The sequence below is a fragment of the Acomys russatus genome, chromosome 3, assembly GCF_903995435.1.
Source record: "Acomys russatus chromosome 3, mAcoRus1.1, whole genome shotgun sequence".
Taxonomy (NCBI): Eukaryota; Metazoa; Chordata; class Mammalia; order Rodentia; family Muridae; genus Acomys; species Acomys russatus.
This window is the reverse complement of record NC_067139.1, coordinates 70,495,160-70,515,514: the sequence shown is the minus strand read 5'-3', so window position 1 is coordinate 70,515,514 and position 20,355 is coordinate 70,495,160.

Genomic DNA, 20,355 nt, shown 5'->3' with positions numbered 1-20,355 from the left:
TCTCTTCTACCTTATTCCTGAGACACAGTCTCACTGAACCAAGGCCCTGGGATTCTCTTGCCTCTACTGTGGCCTTCTGGCCTGGAGTTATAAGCTGATGCAGCCACACCTGGCTTTTACTTGTTTGCTGAGGTTGAAGTCAGGTCCTCAGCTTGCAAGGCCAGCACTTTACCCACTGAGCCAGCTTGTAGTCCCTCAGGGTGTGGCTGTCCCCACCTCCCTTCAGAGAAGGAGGGAACATGCACATATCATCTCTGTAGCAAACAGAACCCCACCTTCAGTGGAAGTCTACAGGCTTCTCTTTGCCCTTACCCAAACGCCTACAAAAGTGCTCTCGGTTCTCTCCAAACTGTAAATCTGTCACTTTGCTCTCAACAGCAGTAACTCATCCCCAGCGACGTCACTGCCAACCGTTGTTGCTAGCTTCCCAGGGTCTCTTGACCCTTGCAGCCTTTTCTTAACCCGGCATGCAGATGATCCTACAGTTCCACAGGCCGATGCTATGCCCCTGCACGAATCTTTCTCAATGTTCTCTCAGTGGTATTGAGATTAAAACTAAATCCTCTGGCCAAGGGCCACACAGTTGGGTTGGGCCAAATTCCGGCTGCGGTGCAATGCCCGTCCTGGCTCCGGTCACTCTTGCTGACCTAGCCTTATCTGTGTTGAGTGGGTGCTGACTCTCCCATCTCAGGACAGTGGCACAGAACTGCCCCTTGCCTGGAGCCCTCTCCTTTTCTTTGTTTAGTTTGCGGAAGCAAAGGGTTGTCAGTTTTCAGCACTAGGCTATTGAGAAATACATGAATGAATGAATGAATGAATGAATGAAGCAAGCTTTGAGGGGCTGGCTTTTTGCTGTGTCCTTTGTCTTTGTGACCTGGATCATGAAGTTATAGTATTTTATAGTACAATGCTCATTTCTGAAGCCAAGCTGGTCCTTAGCTCAGTGTATGTTTAACACGGCAGTATCTCTTGCTTCAGAAAACTGCCCCTTAGCAATTCATTCTTGCAGTGACATATATTATGTGGAAAACGGGAGTAATGGTCACATCTTTGTGTTGTCTGACAAATGACTGAAGGCATCTGACCCTTGGCTTCTGGAAACTTCTGTCTGGTTTCTCAGCTATGACGCCTGGTTTATGATCTCACTTCTGTTGAGAAGCAAATGTTATTTGCATATCTCTTCAGCGTAGTTTCTCCTTAACACAGACCCTGAGCTTTCTAGGGGGTGATGAGATGTTTCACACTGAAGTCTGAGAACTCAGACTGAGAACAGGAAGGAAGGGACTAAGAAACTGAAGACAGGGAGGTTTGATTCCCAGCCCTTCCCCAGGTAAGCCCCCGGAACATGAGATAGCACAGGTGAGACACCTGTGGGATAGCCTTGACCTCAATGGCCAGCTGTGTTTTGATACCCCTGAGTTCCAGCTGGGCCTCAGTCCTGGAACCTCTCTGATGTCACCAGGATTTGACCTTATCCAGTGAACGAGCTCCCCACACTCTATCTCACCGCATTCCATTTCCTCCTGAACCACAGACTCACCGGAACAGATGCCTCATCTGGCTGCATTCAGGAGTTCACGGGTTTTGGGGCCCAGGCCAAAGCACTAGCCCCTGGGCCTGTAGACCTCTGTGCTGATGCACGGGAAGGAGTTCCTGATGGTTAGCAACACTGCTGAGGTCAGGCCAGTCCAACGTAGGCTTCTTCATTGTAGCTCTGTGCTCTGTTGATGGTGTGGCTTGGGAAACTTGAGTTCTCTCTCACGGGCACAGTTTCCTCATCTGTAAAAAGAGGGTAACGAACCAGCTTGTTGGATAATTAAAAGGCTGTGAAGTGAAAGAACTGAATTGCTCAAATTACCTAAGCCTGGCTAATTGGGGCCACAGCGGGGCCAGGGGCAACCCTTTGGTGGTATTGTGGGGGAGGAGTGGGGCAGGTGGAGAGGAAGACTATGTGCAGGTAGCATAAACAATTAGCAGGCAAACTGAAGCAAAGTCATCATTTTAGCAGCTGGCCCAGCACAGATGTGTGTACGGCACAGGTTGGGACATGTGCGCGGTGTTTAGCGTGGCGCTGTGTAAGGAAAACGAATTAGGGCTTGATTCAGGGGCATTACTGGTATGTGCCCATAACTGCTAGTAAACACGGATTTTCATTTTTAAAAAGCTCTGATATTTAGTAGTTACCCTTTGGAGTAGGGGAGAAATGTTCCTACCATCCACCGCCAGAGGCAATCTCAAGCGGCCAGTGTGTCGTGTTGAACTGCTGTGTTGTGCCTGCCGTCACGTAGAATTCCCATGAATCAGCTGCAGTGTTTCTAAATAAACTCAGCCATATACATCACAGTCAAATCTAGCAAAATAATGTGTTTCCCCTCCCCCCCTCTCTCTGTGTGTGTGTGTGTGTGTGTGTGTGTGTGTGTGTGTGATCATCAGGTGCTTTCCTTCATTAATCTCCACTTTCTCTGTTGGGACATGGTCTCTCCCTGAACCTGGAGCTCAAGGACAGCCGGCCAATGAGTTCCAGGGACCCACTTGTCTCCACCCATCAGCACCAGGGTTACTAACACACACTGCTGTGGCCAACTTTTTACATAGGCACTGGGCATCCTAACTGAGGTCTTCATGTTCATGTGGCAGGCAGTTTGCTGACAGACTCACCTCCCCAGCCCTTTTCACTCTTTTTTTTTTTTTTAAAGATTTATTTCTTTAATGTATGAATGTGATGTACACCCACAGGCCAGAAGAGGGCATCAGATCACATTGTAGATGGTTGTGAGCCACCATGTGGTTGCTGGGAATTGAACTCAGGACCATTGGAATAGCGGCTGGTGCTCTTAACCACTGAACCATCTCTCCAGCCCCCTTTTCACTTTTAATATAAGTTCATTGTAAGTTTACATAATCTAATTTTCAACAGTGTCTTTAACAACTGGCTTGCCAAATTTTCAGAAAATTGCCTTTTGAGAGCTATTTCCAGGCCACCGATGGTCAGAGACTATTATGCCCTCTGAAACACTAGCCATGCCTTTTTCTGATTGCAGGACTTGAGACTTTTCTTCATGCCTTTACCTCTTCCTTATAGCTGGTGTCTCCTCCCCCACGTCCTGCTTGTGGCTTCCCTATTCCAGATAGGTAGTCCCCATCCAAGAATACGTGTCTGGTACCCAGGTTCCTGTACCTTTTCATCTGTATGTTTTATTAACATCATTGACCTTGCTCCTGGGGTGGAGCCTGGTGGAGCAGTGCTAGCTTGGGTAAGGGAGAACCACACCTTGGGCTGTGGAAGAGAGACATAGCATCTCTTCTCAGGCCGAGAGAAACACCACTACAAAGGAAGGTTTGGTTCTTCTTGGGAGGTTGCTGGCTCTCCTGATTCTTGGCTGCTGCCCTCAAGAGCCCCAGCTGGGGGGGGGTTGGGAATTTAGCTCAGTGGTAGAGCACTTGCCTAGCAAGCACAAGGCCCTGGGTTCTGTCCTCAGCTCTGGGCGGGGGGGGGGGGGGGGGTGGGGGAGGAGACAAAATAACAAAAAGACAAAAAAAAAAAAAAAAAAAAAAAAAAAACCAACAAGGTAAAAGAGCCCCAGCTGGTAAAGATGCTTGCCAAATGGATCTCTGCCCCCCAAACACACAGAAATCTCTCCTACTGAATCTGATCCTGCAACCAGAGATAAATGTTCACGCCGGCTGGTATAACCAAAACCAAAGCATGAGTGATGCTGGGGAGGGGCATTCGCAGTCCCTTGAAGGTCTTTAGCTCTGGGGACCACAAGGTTATCAAATTAATTAAAGGGCCGGAGTGGACTGAGGAAAGAGCTTAGCCAGTCACCTGTGCAAGGACCTGAGTGTGATGCCAGCACTCAGGCAAAAATTCTGGGTGTGGTGGTGTATTCGTGAGTAATCCCAGTGCTGGGGAGATAGACACAGGCAGATCATAGCCTGACTGGCTAGCTAGTATAGCCTAACTGATGGCCTTCACACCAATATGAGATCCTGTGTCAAAATAGGTGGCCCTTGTTCCTAGGGATGACATTTGAGGTTGTTCTCTGGCCTCTGCATGTTCACATACATGTAGCTGCACGTACATGCAGTCACGCACACATGCTGAGCACAGGGTTGCCCATCCAGACTCTCAAGAGGCAGGGCTGCTATCTAGCCTTTATTTCAGGGACATCTGCTAGAGAGACCTATTCAAGGGGCCATAATTTGAAGAGAGGAATGACCTTAGTTTTGTTTCCAGAATGAGAAGAGAGAAGAGGAAAACTATTATTTGGAAGACAGTAAATGGTTCAAAGAACAGAGACTTTTGGCTGTGGCTATAGTATTTGCACAGTAGGCATGAAACCTGGTTTGTTCGCCAGAACCAAACAAACTGGGTAAGGTGGTATAGGCCTATAATCCCAGCACTTGGGAAACAGAGACAGGAGAGTCAGAAGTGCAAGGTCATCCTTGGCTACATAATGAGTTTGTGGCTAACCTGGGCTACATGAAAGTCTGTCTCAAAACAAAACCAACAATAGCAGCCCAATAAATAGAAACCAGAGCAAACTGACATCATTCAAATTGAGAATTTAAACACCGTTGCCTGTGGACCCTGGTCATATTAGTTAGCATCTTAGGGCATCACATCCAGGAGAGTCACAAAGGATGTTTCTGGTGCTTTGCCCCTATTGGTTACCTCTCTCAATTCCTCATAAGTCCTGGAGACTTTTAACAACCACCTGTTGTTTGGGTGCAAGTGACAGGTCAGTTCACATTAGGAGCTGCTGTTCCTATGGAGAATAAATCCCTCAGGCCCCCACCCCTACCTCAGTGTGATGTCTGATGCATGCTCATAGATTCCCAGGGAGCCTCAGCAGATGGATTCTCACATCCAGAGTGAGAATCTCTAACACCTCTTTTATGAACTACTCTCCTGCATTCACTGTCTCTCCCTATCTAGACTGGTGCCTTCTAGATCCCATACTACAAAGAAACTGCCTGCTTAAACTTGGCCCCTTGCCTCAGCATCTTCTGAAAGAGTCTGATGTAAGGACATACATACATCTTGGGAGTTTGAGATTTAAGCGGGAATACATACAATCCATTTAGGGGAAAAAAATTAAGAATTAAGAATGCAGAGAGCCACACCTAGCAGGGACTTGAGTGTATATTAGGCTCTGTCCTTTCTCCTTCTGTGACATTCTCAAGAAGGATCAAGCGCAGGGAGACCCTCTTCTTTCAAGCTCCCTTCCTGATTTCTCAGTAGCTATTGATGTCCTGTCCACATGTGGAATGAGCAAGTGGCTATCTGCATGGTGGTCTCCCGCACTGCCTGGGACCTGAGCCTCAGCGGGGAGGAACTCCCCGCCCAAGGGGGGCGGGGGTAAAAGTGGAGCCTTTGGGAGTTCTTTTGGGGGCTAAACAGACTCAAAGATTAATTAGCTAATGCCTGTGGAGTGCCTAGGAATGTCAAGTACTGAGTGTGAAGTGCCATCATTGAGACGGCTTCCCCTCTTTAAAGCCTCCGTGAGAGATTCGTCGATTACTATGTGCAGAGGAGCGGCTGCTCCGTCTCCAGTTGGGGCTCTCAACCAGGCAAATATTTACGGGCTGCATCAGGCACCGAGGGATGCTCAGCTTCCAGAGGCTGTGCTCACGGCTTCCTTCCAGCTGCAGCGGACGCAGGTGTCCACTTTGGAGCTATGCCACCCAGCATGCTCAGCCTTACGCCATCTTGTTCTCCAACTTATGTGAGCATGGCTGGAGCTCACGCAGGAGTCTTTCCTTCAGCAGGTATCCAGGGGGTCTGGAGTTGTGTTCCCTCCCAAGGCAGCCTTTTCCTACTGAGGCTGACATTGCAGGCTTCCCCGATACTCTGGCATGCTTACGTTACTCATCATCCATCTTAGTTTGGGTTTCTAGTGCTGTGATAAAACCATGGCCAAAAGCAACTTGGATAGAAAAGGGTTAATTTCACCTTTCAGGTCATATTTCCTCTACAAGGGAAGGCAGGGCAGGAACTTGGAGGCTGGATCAGAAGCAGAGACCGTGGAGAACACTGCTTACTGGCTTGCTCCTCGTCGCTTGCTCAGCCTTTCTTATACTAGTCAGATCCCCCCTGTCCAGGGGTGGCACCACCCACATGAAGCATTAGTTAAAACCTGACACTTGACTATAGTTGAATCTTATGGAGGCATTTCTCAGTTTGGAGTCCCTCTTCTCAAATGACTCTGGATTGTGTCAAGTTGGTATAAAGCTGACCAGGATGCCACCCTGGTTTCCAGCCACCTCCCAAGCTACACTCATTCTGCAGCCCCTGCCCCTCCCCTGGCTCGGGTTTCCTGACCACTGTCTGATGTGTTGCTTTCATGTCCTGGACCACTCCCGACCTCGAGCGTGCTCTTCACACAGCCTGTGAAAGCCCATTGTCAAGCCCAGTTCCAGAATCCTTCCCTTAATGAACCTCCCCTCAGCGGCCTACAGTTCACAGAAGAAAACCCAAACTATTTGTCTTCCCCAAACCCACCCTGACTTGGTCCTGATTGACATCTTTCATCTCCTGTCCACCTCTGCCCCATGTTCCCAGTGCCTCAGTAGCTGGAACTGACCACTGCCCCACCATTCCATCATCCTACCCCACTGGACTAGTCCAGATTCCATTTCTCTCACACTTTCTACCTCCACACGTGTGTTTGGAAAACAGATAGTCTCTAGTTTCATTCTCCATTGCAATACAATCTATGTTGTGGGAGAGGTCTGGGTTTGATGACGAACCAGGAGCTGGCCCCCTGCCTCCTGTAGTGACGCTGTCTGTCGCAGAGTATGCTTCTGACAGCTGAATGGGGCTGTAATACAGCGTTCCCACATCAGCACCACAGAGGCTTACACATAGCCTTCGGGTTGCTTCCTGTCTGGCTGTTAATGTAACTAAGAATGAGCTGGAGAGGGGTTTTTGGTTTTGTTTTGTTTTTTCCTTGCATCCTTCACAGAGCTCCTTGCACCTAATGTTTTGTCTCCGTGTAACAAATATCAGTTGTTCAGTACTTGCTGAAGTACCATAAGCTTATGACTTCCGAGATGACTGAGTATGCTATGAAGACGGGCTGTGATTTTAAGCCAGGTTCATGGGATGTCATAGGCAGTATGGGATACTGTAGAATCAATTTCTGTGCTAAGCTCTACACAGTCCCATCCTTATCCCTGGCTCTCCAAGTGCCAGTGTCCGGGGCTCTTCACCCCTAAGAAGGCTTGGCCAAGAAGGCCGAATGTGGAGATTAAGATTCCATTTGGACAAATAGGAATTCAGACAGGGGACATTTCCCTGGATCCTTTGGGGGCTTTGAAAGAGGGGGATCTAAAGTTCTACTGGGTTGGATGGTAGGGACAGTGAGTAGGAGCCCATCTATGGGGACAGACAGGGCAATGTGGTCCTAGCCAGATGCAGGACAGATGCAGGACCCCTAACAGCACTGGTGCCCTTTGGGTTGCTTCTTCTCTCAAAGAAACCACAATATGAGGTATCCTTATCCACTGAGGGTTAAGAACCCTGACTGGCCTGATGCTAGGGTTGTGTATGACAGAGCCCCGGGAATTGAGGCTATTTGGCTCGTATCAGTTCTGGGCTTAATAAGATAAAGGCATCCTGTCAGATGCAGCCTTCTGTCAGATGCGGCCTTCTGGTGAGTTTTGGTTTGGTTTGCCATTTTAAAATGATGACTTTGTAGGCAGGTTCTCATGTCTGCTTTCCTTTCAAAGTAGGAGGGAGACAGGGAAAGAGGATGAGGATGAGGGTGAGGATGAGGGTGAGACATTGGGTTTGCTTTTCCTCTAAGACAACCAATGGAGAGCTGGAGTCAACAGCGAGTGCTGTTGCAGACAGAGGGATGGTGTCAGTGCATCATGGGAATCACCTGGCTTGTGTCACTTATCTTTTGTCCTGACCTGTGGCCTGGCCTTAGGTCGCAGCCAAGTAAAATATCCTGATACAGTGAGAACCTTTAAGAGATGAGGTCAGGATTGTGCCGCCCAGCTGTGTGTATTCACGTGGTAGGATGTCAGACTTGCCAAAGCTCCTGCCGGACTTTCTCCCTGACTCTCTTACCAGCAGTCTTAGATTGGAAACCAGGAGCTGAAGAGAGATGTACCTGAGGTGCCTTCATGAGTGATGGCACCGGAGACCAACCCCAGATCTCTTCACCCTTGACCAGGAGTTTTTCTGGCTACCATAGTGCCCCCCGCTCTTTTGTATCTCTCATTCCTGGCCATCAGCTCCCTTGCAGACCAGAGAGAGACTGTGATGAGGAAGGCTGGGGGAGTAAAGCGGAGGGGAGAGGCCCGGGGCTGCTCAGGATAAAGGCTGAATGCAGGGGCGTTCAAAAGCCACTGGGCACTGAGCGAATTAAGCCATGCCTGTCTCCGTTGCCCGGGTATTCTTTATGCATCACATAATACTATTGTTCAGTCAGAAGCCGAGGCCAGAATCCTCAGGTTTTGCAGGCAGCAGCCGCCGGAGCCAGCTCGGCAGCAAGAGAGGGAGTGGGAGAGGATAGAATATTTCAGCTTGAAAAACAGCAGCTGTATAATAGAGCCAGGCTGGTTTGTCTCTGGGCCCCACTGTCACTTCTCCCACCTCAAAGCAGCAGCATGATTCAGTTCACTGCGGCAATGGTCCAGGCGATGTGACTTGCATTCCTATCAGCTACCTGATTGCGGTCCCTGGATGTGTAAGGCACGCGATGTGCCTGGCATACCAAACCACCTTCCTGGTGCTGCAGCTCCTGGTAGTAAACGCAGAGCAGGGCATCCTTCAAGGCCAGCGCTGGCCTTTATTTTGTCCGAGTCTCTGGGACAGTCCAAAATCTTGGAACTGCTTTTGGTAGAGTCCCAGTCTGTCTCCAAGACGACCTGACAAACCCCTGCATTCCCCCAACAGACAAAGGATGGAAAGGGGATGACTTGCACACAGTTTAGAGGCTGTGGTTGCTAATGTGTTATTCTGGCACACAATGAACTGCAGATTTTCCTCAAAATGAAGAGCTTGGCCTTTGGAGAGTCTGCATGGCTCCAGCAGAATTCAGTCCTGGGCAAACCTTGTCCTTCCTGAAGACCTAAGGATACCCCCTCTCCCACAATGCCAAGGTGCTTGGTGTTTGGGGTTGACACCTATTGAGAGAATGCACCAACCCAGCCAGGGCCCAGCTCAGGGACAGTAGGAAAATGACATGCTAGAGGTGTGTCTGTGTGTGTAGGTGGGGCTTCACTAAACCTCCCAACAGAGCACTCAGAACAACAATCCTTAAAAAAAAAAAAAAAAAAAAAAAGGTGGCGCTTATCCTCTGCTGACAAAAGACTGACTGGAGCTCTCCTCAGAGGTGGAATGAAGCACACTTTGCCTTTTATCTCCCCTTCTCTTTGAGAGGGGAGCCGGCTGGTGCACAGCGTGGTGGGGAGCCATATAGAAGGCACTCCGGAATGAAAAGCGTAATCTCTCGCTCCCCAAACCAGGAGGGGAGGTAGCTTTCATCCCCTGTGCCACAAGGCTCTCCATCCTGGAGGCATCTGAATGGGAGCGAGAGCTCGGAAGGATACTACACAATGCAGCACTCTATTGCCTCTCCCCAGGAGCCCAGAGCAGGCCAGGGCTACACAGCATCTAACTTTGAAACCAAGCCTCCAATCAGCGATTTAAATAAGAAATATAATCTCATTGAACACCAAGAGCTGTCGCTTGGAGACGCTTCCATTTACAAGGCACTTGAAGAAAGTCCCCAAGCCTCCAGTTTATCAGAGCAGCCAGCTTTGGACTATTTCCCTGTAAGAGAGATGCTGGGGAGGAGGATGGGGAGCTGAAGTGGCTGTTACGAATCCAGGCTGCAGGCAGCTCTGTGTGTGTGTGTATGTGTGTGTGTGTGTGTGTGTGTGTACACGGGCGTGTGTGTGTGTGCACGCTTCAAGTGCTTGCTTTCTGTATGAAGGAGGTGGGTGAGCCAGGCCAGGAGGTGCTCTGAGAGGTCACTGTGCACTTCCTGGCTTCCTGGTTGTGGACAGGAGGGTTTTACAGTCTTGTCGACTATACTTTTGGGGACATCATTCTGAGCACCTGCTATATTTCTTACTATATTGCCTTTGTTTTCCTTTTTTTTTTTTTTTTTTGAGGCCAAGTAACTAGAAAGATTCAGAGGTCCAAGTTTTCCTAACGAGATCAGACTGGTAAGGAGAGGGGTGTGTGGCGGAGTGGCCTGAGCATCTTTTACCTGGGTTCAGTAGTCTGCCTCCAGGCCTTGCCTTGCCTGCCTTGGGGGAATTCTGGCCACAGCTTTGTCTGGAGAGGGAGGCACACGTGCTTGCGATTATGGTAGTGCTCTTTGGGGCTTAACGGAGCAAGCCAGGAGCTAATGGCCACAGTAGGAGTTCTGAGAAAAATTCTCTCAGTATTTATTTATTTATTATTAGGCATACAGTGCCCTATCCGCATGCACACCTTGCACACGAGAAGAAGGCATCAGATCACATTTATAGATGGTTGTGAGCCACCATGTGGTTGCTGGGAATTGAACTCAGGTCCTCTGGAAGAGCAGACAGTGCTTCCAACCACTGAGCCATCTCTCCAGCCCCTCTCTCATTATTTTAATGCATGTGCAGGAACTCATTCACAGCCTCAGTTTCCCCATCTGCAAAAGGCCAGCAGAAACCAAGGACAGACCATGCCAGATAGGCAGGCTCTGCATCACATGGGATGTTTCTACCACGAAGAAGGCGTGTCCCTGTCCCTGTCCCTGTCCCTATCCCGTCTCACTCATGACTTGTTCCTCTGGTCTTGGGTGTCCTCTCTGGCCACCAGCTCTGTCTCATCTTGGCTCACCCTGTTCCTCTCAATCCTGTCATCACATTTGCTTCAAAATTCAAGGGTTAATGTCTGTCCTATGGTGGGTGGAAAATAGGTGACTGTGTAAGACGGAAGGCTGCCAAGAGGAGGTGTCTGAGGGGGGCAAAAGCTGTGAAGTGAAGAGAGAGAGAGAGAGAGAGAGAGAGAGAGAGAGAGAGAGAGAGAGAGAGAGAGAGAGAGGTGAGGAACAGGTTGAAAAGACTCATGGGAGGAAGGAGTAGAGAGGAGGTTGGGCCAGCCTACAGACGTGGGAGACAAGCTGCTGAGGTGTCAGAGAAGAATGCTGAGAACAAAGCATGCAGGTTTCCTTGGCAGCATTGGGTCACCAGAGTCTCACTGATCATTGGAGGAAGAGGAGAGGTTGAGGCAGGTACATCCTGGAACCACCAAGTCCCAGAGGCGTAGTAAGAGCAGCCTCTTTAGTTCAGAGGTGATTGCAAGGCGCTGTGGCAGGCAGCCTTGAGCCTCACCCTGCTTCTTTGTCAGTCTCTTAGGTACACTCAGGTGGCTCCTACCACACCAGTCACTCTTTACACTGTTCTTGGGGTATAGTCCACACCACTCACACCACCAGCATCTCCTTGTGCCCCATTCCACAGATGGGGAAGGTGAAGTCAGCTGTGCCTCTAAATGTAGCTGGGATTTTCTACCTAGGGCAAAGTAGGGTGAGCCTGATGGAGGATTCTTGTGTTTTCTCTTGTCTTCTTGCCTCAGGAGAATGAGTGGGGCTCATTTCTCTCCCCTCCTTGCTACCTTTGTCGCACTTTGAGGCAGGAAGCCTTGGCTTCATTTAGTATTTCCTCCATCCCAGGCAAGAGCCTAAGTGTGCCTGTGTGCCCCTATCAGAGAGCATCATGTGGCTCTCAGCCTGCATCCCAGTGTGGCACAAAGGAGAGGCTCACTGCTGACTTCCAGCACACTTCTGAGAGCCACCCACCCAAGCTGCTCCTCCACAGCCTGCTCATAGAGCAGGGCTCCAGCTGTGTTGTCCTTCAGCCACCTGGAACCGAGGGGGGCAGGAGGGGCAGAGAGGACAGTCCTTAGCTATGGCCACAGTAGTGATAAGCATATACTTTATGAACTTTGCCTCACCAAACCGCCATAACAGCCCATAGACAGCCATCTTTGCCATTAGTAGACATGGAACCCAACACCCAAGGAGCTTTGTCCACTCACTGGTGGTTTACAGGCACTGTGAAGGTGCTACAACCGCACAATGCAGACCCCTCCCAGCCTTTCTCTGTTTAGGCTGTGGGCGGACAGGGCAGGTACTTGGTGGTGAGCAGGGGCTTGCACTGTTAGTACATCTGTGGTGTTTGCTCAGAGGAAGACAACCCTGGCCAGGGCCTTCTGAGGACCTCAGCACAAGGTGAGCAGCTTGGTGCATAAGCAGCCCAGGCTGCTGGGACTCTGCCGTCTCTCACCTTACCCATGCTATTGATGTCTGATTCACTGGGTTTCTCTGTGAATGGTTCTTGAACTTGGAATCCAAGCCTGCTTCCCACGCTCTTGTCCTTCTGGAGGATCTCATCTCCTGCTTGTGTCTGGCCTCATCCTGCAGGGGCTCTTCTTCCCAGGGGCCAGACATCTTACTAGAGAGGTCCGAGTCTGTTGCTGACCCCTCTGCAGTGATCTTGGCCACATCTCCACAGTTCATACTCCTGGCTCGACTACCATTCTCACAGCACGGTTTTGCCTCATCTTGAGCAGAGCGGCAGCCTGGTCTTGCTATCTGGTAACTCCTGTTCTTTGAGCAGATTCAGCCTAAGTGGTTCTCCCTGGGTGCTGGCCTGAATCGCTTGGTCCTGGAAACCTGACCGGAGTGATGAGGAAATGAAGACATGGCATGACGAAGAAATAAAGGACAGTCACATGCATAGAAAAGCTGGGATTGGGAGGACCACGCATGCTCTTTTAGACCAGCACCAACTATGCAACAGCCCGGAACCTCAGCAGGCTTACTCTGTAAAACAGGCTTAGTCTGTTAGGAGGACTAAGAAGGGGAGAGATGTAGTCATCTGAGAGGATGACTTTGGGACCAGAGGAAGGCTTTGCCATCCCTCTGAACCTCAGGCAGAGGAAGGCTTTGCCAGTCCCATTGGCTTGAGGCACTAAGGGTCCTTGATCAGGCAGAACCCAAATCATCAATACATACTCACTCAGGATTATATGTGTTCTCTACAGTTTGGGTCATGTGCATGTGGGCATGCATGTTCGTGTGTGTGTGTGTGTGTGCGTGTGTGTGTGTGTGTCTGTGTGTCAGTGTGTCAGTGTGTGCACACCCATGGTTATGCATGTAGAGGCCTGACCATCTGGGCTTAAACTAGACCCCAGTTTTAATAAGTCATCTATCCTCCACCACTAAGTTCAGCTTGCTGCCTCAGCTTGCTCACGTGCAATGCAGGATGATAGTAATTCCTTTATTGTGACCTTGTGGGAGGGCTGCTGGAGATGACATCAGTACAGCTGATACAACATCTGGCCCAGGTGAGGTGCATACAGAGAGGAACATGAGGCTTGGCTGGAAGCTTCTCTGAGGCTAGGAGGTAGGGTTGGAGCTGGACTCTGAATCACCTCGAGGAGCCACAGGGAGAGCAAAAGAAGACAGGACAGTCTCCTGTGCTCGCGGTCACAGGCCGAAGCCAGGCACACAGAGAGGGTAGCCTCTTGCTCATCTTTGTTCATGGTCAAAGTCAGAGCTGGCACTGGCATTTTGCAGCATGGGGACACTGAGGCCCAGGGCAGGGTGAAACTGTGTGTGTGTGTGGGGGGAGGCTGAGGTGTGTTGGAAGAAGCTCATCCTTTGCATTGACAACCCGCTACAGTGGGGCAGATGCACTCACCCTCATGAATCCTCTTGAGTACCAGCTTCAGTGAGCCACTTCCAATTTCTGGTTGTGTGACCATAAAGCATCACCCCTGGTCCCTTCAGAGAAAGGGTGACAGTACACAGAGACATCACTCAGTGCTCAGCACTGGCTGCTAAGTGGAGCCTTCGTAGATACTATTATTTCATTTCTAGGTGAGGATGTAAGGTAGGGGAAGACCCACGTGGAGAACCCGGGGCTACCCAGTTACCAAGACAAGGGACAAATGAGCCATTCCAGTGCTTCATGGGGTGGGGACGCTGCCCACTGCAGACCACATATATCAGGCAGCTTTTTTTTTTTTTCCCTTATAGCTCTCATGTTGCGTTTCTTAATTTAAAATGGGAAATTCCATATTTGGAACCTCATCAATCATTTTTGTGAGCTGGGCTCCGCGGAAAGCATGGGGAAACATTTAGATTTGCGGCTTGAACTGTTGAAAATGGGAAACAATTTAAATAATATTAACATTTTAACAGCCTCCACTCAGGCCTCTGTGAAATTAACTATTATCTCTTGGAGTGTTTGTTAAATTCAGCATTGGGTAAGTGGTGGCTCCTGTGGGCGGTATTCATGTTTGGGAGGTTGGCTGGGGACCCTGTGTGAGGTCTCTTGGGGCTAGTCTCACTGAGGCCTGCTGGCAGTACCAACAATCCATGCCCTTGACAATAGGGGCATCTCCCTGCAGTGGGGACTGTGGGTCCAGCAGGGCTGAGTGTCAAGGCTCAGAAGTGGCGGTCCACAGACTCTGTCCTCAAGGGACACCGGTGGTGGGTGAGGTGACCAGAATAGTACAGAGTGGTGCTGGACATGGGCTACACGTGAGAAAGGAGTGCTGGGCCTTAAAAAGGGGGAATCAGGGGTACTTCCCGGTGGAGGCAGCATTTGAAAGGATCCTTAGTGCCAGGCAGCTATAGAATGAGGGATGGTTCATCTCCAAGGTCTGGCCTTACTTTGACCTTCAAGAGTCAAGGGAGAGCTCTGCAGAGCATGCCAGGTAGGGCATGAGAAGGTGCTCAGGGCTGCATGGTTTCCACAGGGTCTATCTGAGCCAGGCAAGGAGATGTGGCATAGGTTTGTACTCACAGGCACACATCTGCAAGAATGGCCAGGGCAGACACTTGCTAGGCAGCTTAGTGCTCCTAGGAGTGATGGTCAGCCTGGACAGGCCAGGACTCAGGAGGAGAATGAGGTTATTTCTGGCTTTTCTCAGGACCTCAGTGGGAGAAGTGGGCTCTGTGGATGGATGTTGCAAGGTGATGGAGCTTTCTCTCTGTGGTTTCTTATCCATTCCTTCCTCTGTGTCTCTGCAGCCAGCCATGGAATGGCGGCCTTCCCATTCATTACTGGGTGCTGAGCAGACGTTGAGTGACAGGTATGCCATGGCCTTGTGTGAAGGGACTCTGGCATGGGACATTAACCACCCTATTGTGGGCCGGACAGCCCCTCCTTGGGTAGACACAGCCCTTCAGGGATGCTGTGGACTGAATGTGTGCATGCTAAAGCCCCCACTCACAGTGTATCACATCTGCACTTGGTTCCTGAGGTCAAACAAGGTCATAAGGATGGAAACTAGTGCTGTCCTTGCAAGAAGAGGAGAGGCCCAGAAATGTCAAGAAAGGCTACATGAGAACACAACAAGAAGGCAATTGTCTACAAGCTGGGAAGATATCTCTAGAAACTAAACCCCCAGTCACCTTAATCTCGGACAAATAGGCACCAGGGCAGGACACTTGGAGAAGGTGGTTGTTTGGGGCCAAGGTGGAGAAGAATGAGAAGGACCTTGTTAGGGATTGGAAGAAGAGTGTAGAAGGAAGGGTATATACAAAGACAGATGTGCTAAGGGGATGGTGGGTTTGGGGGCCACTGGATAGATTTTTACAAGTCAAGAGAACAGGGAAAGAAGAGAGGCTGGGGGGCATGAGTAGGGTCCACTGGTGTGGTTAGACGCATCTGCACCTGCTGTTTAGAAAGCCCATCTCCCAGTTAGGAAATGCTGTGTGACCTTAGGCAAGTCACTTAACCTCCATACCACAGTTCTCTCATTTATAAGACAGGGTGAGGGCATCTTTGTCCTGTTTTTCCTCCTCTCGATGCTATTTGGGCTCAATGAGGCAACCGCTGGGTCCAATGAAAGCCCCACAATAGGGCTGAGGAGATGGCAGGTGCTGACTGGAATCACCCACACTTCCATCAGAGAGGCACAGAGTCAACTGGAGTCTTAGAGCTGTTGAATTGGCTGGTCCCTGAAGCTTGTCACCAAGACCTGCCTGTTCTTTGCATTCCTTTCCTTTCATGCCACTGTGAGTTCCATGAAAGAAGGGGAAAGAGTTTTGATATGTCTAAATATTCCATTCCCACCAAGAAGGAGGAATTCAGAGGCAGAGCTGTTGATAAAGTCTGAGTCTTTGTGAATCAGGAGGTGTCCTGCTTTAACAGTTCCCTATGTACCTCGCTGGCCAGGCACTGCAGGCTTGGGGAGAGTGCAGGTGCTCCAACCCTGCTTCAGCCCTCGAATCTCAGTGGTATGGACCTTGGAGACAGAAGGACTGGCTTCCTTTCCCTATGTTATATCCCTTTGCTGGCTGATCAGTGGCTAGTCATTTGCTTTCTCTGAGCCAAGGAAGACAGTAGTATTCCTACTAACAAAGAGAGCTTTTATGAGCAGAGAAAGTAAGATACTACATGGCTGAGACTTGATGAGTACAAGCTCAGGACGCTGACCCCTGGTGTGATGGTGCCAGGGCTCATCTGTGAAGAAGATGCTCTAGGTTTGAAAAGATTTTGCCCCAGAACCATCTGAAATTTGAAAATCATATACTTAGCACTACTCCAGGCTTAGACTCAGTTCTTCAGCATTGGCCTGGGGACCTTCTTCAGCAACCCCCAGCAGATGTGTGTGGGTGTGTGTGTGGGTGTGTGTGTGGGTGTGTGTGGGAGGTCAGCACTGGTCCACACTCCTGCATCTGTGGATCTATAGAGTGGAATTCTATAGGGCTTGCCTATGGAGACAGGGAGGCCTCAAAATGTCATCTGACTCCGGCTGCGGTTTCGAGGTCAAACATGGTCTTTGAAAGGCCAGACATTGTGTCCTGCTGGGTCCTCATCACTGGTTACCCAGGGCCTGGGCAGCTCACAGGAGGCACAGCCTAATCAGGCATCCAGAAGTGAGCATGTGTTGGAACGTAAGCCACAATCCTGGGAACAGCCACAGCTTGCCCTTGGCCTGGCTCCATTGATGCTGTATCTTTAGATCTGAGATAGTCAGACAGTCACCCTTGCTGCATGTAGCACATCACAGTCCCGGGTCCCTGTCTCTCCTATTGCCATGCCAAGGGGGTCTCAGGGAAGGTGCTGTCATGTCTATGGCCTCGCTGCCTGTTAAAATCCCCCTCCCCCTGCCACTAGGGAACCTTAAAACATCCCTATGTGGTGGCCACGCCCTGAAAAATCAAGTGAGTGGCTTGGGGTGGTCCCAGGTGTTGATGGATATTTTTTTCAGCTTCCCGGCGGTTTTGCTGTACAGCCTAGGGGAGAAGATGCCTTCTTCAGAGTGACCATTCTGAGTCTGAAGGGATACATGGCAATGCCTGGTTGTTACACCCAAGGAGGTGAGGGTGTCAATCACCATGTTACTCATTCCATGAGGGGCGAGCTGCATCCACAGGAGAGATTCTAGAGCCTTCTTGTCCACATGCCAATGCTGCGAGATTGAGATTCTGGATAAAGGGAGTGTGGCTGTGGGTATAGGAGGTCTCCTCTGCTCTTGTCTTCTCTGAATGAATTCTGCCCTAAGAGCTCTGATGACTCTCCTTGCTGTGAGCTACTTTGTGCACGGAGGCCACTTGGGTTTCCTGCCATCTCCAAAGGCAGTCCAGAGACCAATAATCTTATGTAGTTGTGTATGATGAAGGCAAATTGTTCCAGAAAGACTCAGGTGAAAGGGTGGGGAGTGAAGGTTAGAGTAGGGGTGAGGGTGGGAGTGAAGGTAGTGGTAGGTGGGGGCAGATGGGTGTGAGGATGAGGGTTAGGGTGGGGCACAAGACACAGGAACCTCCAGACAGGATGGATCTGCTTCAGCTGTGTAAAGCAAGCATCCACAGTAAAAGCTCGTTGCCTTCTGCAGAGATGACTGTTGGGGGAAGCCCTGAGGTGGGAAGACTGTTCACATGCCAGGGACCCAGGCTCCTTCCAGCTTGTTGCTCATCTTTATCTATGCACTGCCACTTTGGTCTGTGATGGAGGTTGGGATCTGAGACACAGACCTGTCAAAAGTCCCCTCATATCTCCTTTTCTAATTTTTGTGTAAGGCTTAGATTTCTATAAAAATACATGGGTTTCATTATTGTATGTGTACATGTATACAATGCGTTTTGATTATATTTATCTCTTAGTACTCTTCTACTCCTGTTGTCTGCTTCTGCTTTCCAAGTAGTCCTTCTCCTTCTTTCCTTCCTTTCCTCCTTCCTTCCTTCCCTTCCCCTGAAGACCCAGTGAGTCCCATTAGGGTTATTTATAGGAACTTGGGTACCTTACCAGTAACTACATCAAAGAAGATGTGTGTTTCCCTTACCAACCATTAGCTACTTTAGAATCCTCAGGTAGGGATGGGGCCCCATGAGCACCTCCCTCCTGCATGATGAGATGTCGGCAGACTCAGTCTTGTACAGACCTAATGCAGGTACTCACATCTGATGTGAGTTCAAGCACACCAACAGCCATGCACGTCCTGAAGTCAGTGTTCCACAGGAGCCTAACCCTTCCGCTGGATCTTACACTCTTCCCACCTTGTCCCCTACAGTGTTCTTGGAGGGGCTGATACAGATATCCTGCCTATGGACGAACACCGAGTATTCTATTTGCTCCTGTGACAGCCTGTAAGGGACACAGTGCAGACCTTATGCTGGCCCACTTGCAGACAGGGAAAATGAGGGCCAGAGAGGTGGTGTGCACCACAGAAACTGCAGTCAGCCTGATCCAGGAAGGAGCAGGAATCCCAAGATGTGCCGCTCAGCTCCACAATGGAACAAAGTGACTCCAAATCCTTAGCTGCAAGAACAAAGTGTCGGGGTTGCAGATTTAAGAGGAACAGCGTGCTTTAGGCAGCTCTGTTCCTTCAGGAGCCCTGACTCTTGCAAAGAATACTTTAAAAAATTCACGTGCATTGGTGTTTTGCCTGCATGTATGTCTATGTGAGGGTGTGAGATCCCCTGGAACTGAAGATATGGACAGTTGTAAGCTGCCTTATAGGTGCTGAGAATTGAACCTGGGTCCTCTGGAAGAGCAGCTGGTGCTCTTAACTGCTGAGCCATATTTCCAGACTTATCAAGGAAGTCTTTTGATGTCATAAACAGGATCTCTCTGCTTCACAGTCTTCTCTCTTGTCTCACAGGCCATGTCCTTGTCTATCTGGTTGACACTGGGTAAGAAGCACCAGGATGTTTTTAAGGCTCCAGAAGTGTCATATTGGAATATGTAGACTTCTCTCCTACCCACGTTCTAGAACTTGGTCATATGCAAGGCATGCTGGGAAATGCATACATCTGGGTAGCCTAAGCCCTGCTACCTTCTTGCCAATGATGCCTTCACCATTATAGCTGCTGATTTGCTCTGGTTCATCCAAAGGCTTGTGGTCTTCCTACCTCAGCCTTTGCACATTATCCATCTGTCTGAAATGCTGTGTTCTCTCTTTACATCACACTACTCCTGACTCAAGCAACAATAAATTATCAGGGCTCTCTCTGCTATTCTGCCTATGCTACCAGCTTGTGTCTTTGTCATTGATCCAACCTGAACTTGCATCTTTGAAGGCTAAGCAGTTCTTCGGCTTGCTTATACCTCTAGCCCTAAACTCATACCACCAGCAGCAACATTAGCATCAGAGTCAGCATCAGCATCAGCAACAACACCAACATCAGTATCAATGTTAGAATCAGTATCAGCTTCAGCATCGGCACCAGCGTCAGTATCAGTGTTAGCATTAGCATCAGCATCAGTGTTAGAATCAGCATTAGCTTCAACATCAGTTTCAGCATCAGCCCAGCATCAGTATTAGTGTCAGCAAAGACCCTGTTAGAAGTACAAATTACCTAGCTCCATTCCAGATCTACCGAAGCAGAGACTGCAGTGGGGCTCACCAATGGGAAAGACCTTTAAATGGCTCTCATATACAGTAGAATCAACAAACAGTTGTTTGAGCCTGCATATGCCAGTGCTTCCAGCCATCTAGAAAACTGAGGCAGCAGTGTTGCAAGTTCAAGGCATCTGTGGCTACAAACTGAAATATCTGCCCTCAAATATAAAATAAAAAGGCAGGTGTGTGTGTGTGTGTGTGTGTGTGTGTGTGTGTGTGTGTGTGTGTGTGTGTGTGTGTGTCTTAGTGATAGAAACCTTGTCTCACTTGTGCAAAGCCCTAGGTTTGATTCCCAGCACTGCACATACAATCTACCTGAGGGTAGAATCTGTGTCTTTGGTCTCTTGGGCTTGTGGATACCAAAAAGAATCTTTCTGAAATAGAACTTTGTTCGATTGCAGCCTGCACCATGGGGAGCCACATGGAGAGAATGAGTTGGGGAAGGTGTGAATGAGGAATAGATGAGAGCTGAGGGGTGTAGTAAGAGAGCC